A 940-nucleotide genomic window follows, 5' to 3' on the forward strand; every position below is an offset into this window, starting at 1 on the left:
GTGATTGTGGTCTACATGTCTCATAAAGCATATGGATATGCTTGTACTTTGTGTAAGCCTATAGTTTATAACTGGTTTATATTAAAGAATAAAGACATTGTGAGTCGGAATCAGAGTCGGCATAGTTTTACCGACTCCGACTCCAGCTAACCCATAATTATTTCCGACTCCGACTCCACAGCCCTGTTTGGTATTAATTTTTATCTTGTACAACGGTCGTTTCGGCCCGTCCTGCTACTGTCTCTTATGGATGGGACTCCATTCAATATGTTGTGTTACATCACTTTTGCAGTTTGTGTCACATCAAGTACATCTATGCATAAAGTTGCATCTTGCTAAAGATCCTGAGTTTTGGCTGTCATGTTGTTATATGCCCGCCTGGTTAGGGACTGAAACATTGCTACAATTTTCAATTATTATTAACTTTCTTCAATAAGAGTTGCAAACACTTGTAAATATAGACAAATAATTAGAGTTTTTTCTTTTGTGTTTTTTCATCAACAAATATTTGTCTATATTTACAAGAGTTTGCAACTCATATTATAGAAAGATAGTAGTAATTGAAAGTCGCTGTGTGGTAAGTAGCTTGCTTACTAACCACATGGTTCCGAGTTCAGTCCCACTGCGTTGCACCTTGGGCAAGTGTCTTCTACTATAGCCCCGGGCCGACCAAAGCCTTGTGAGTGGATTTGGTAGACGGAAACTGAAAGAAGCCCGTCGTATATATGTATATATACATATATGTGTGTGTCTGTTATATTATTATCATTATTATTATTATTATTATTATTATTATTATTATTATTATTATTATTATTGAGTGAGAGAGCAGTGCATGCCATCAAAGCGACACTGGGGTAAAATATACGAAACCCATTATACCCATCATGACTACCCATCTGATAAGGGTACACCAGGCACATGCATCACAACCATATGT

The sequence above is a fragment of the Octopus bimaculoides genome, chromosome 2 (assembly GCF_001194135.2).
Source record: "Octopus bimaculoides isolate UCB-OBI-ISO-001 chromosome 2, ASM119413v2, whole genome shotgun sequence".
NCBI classification, from domain to species: Eukaryota; Metazoa; Mollusca; class Cephalopoda; order Octopoda; family Octopodidae; genus Octopus; species Octopus bimaculoides.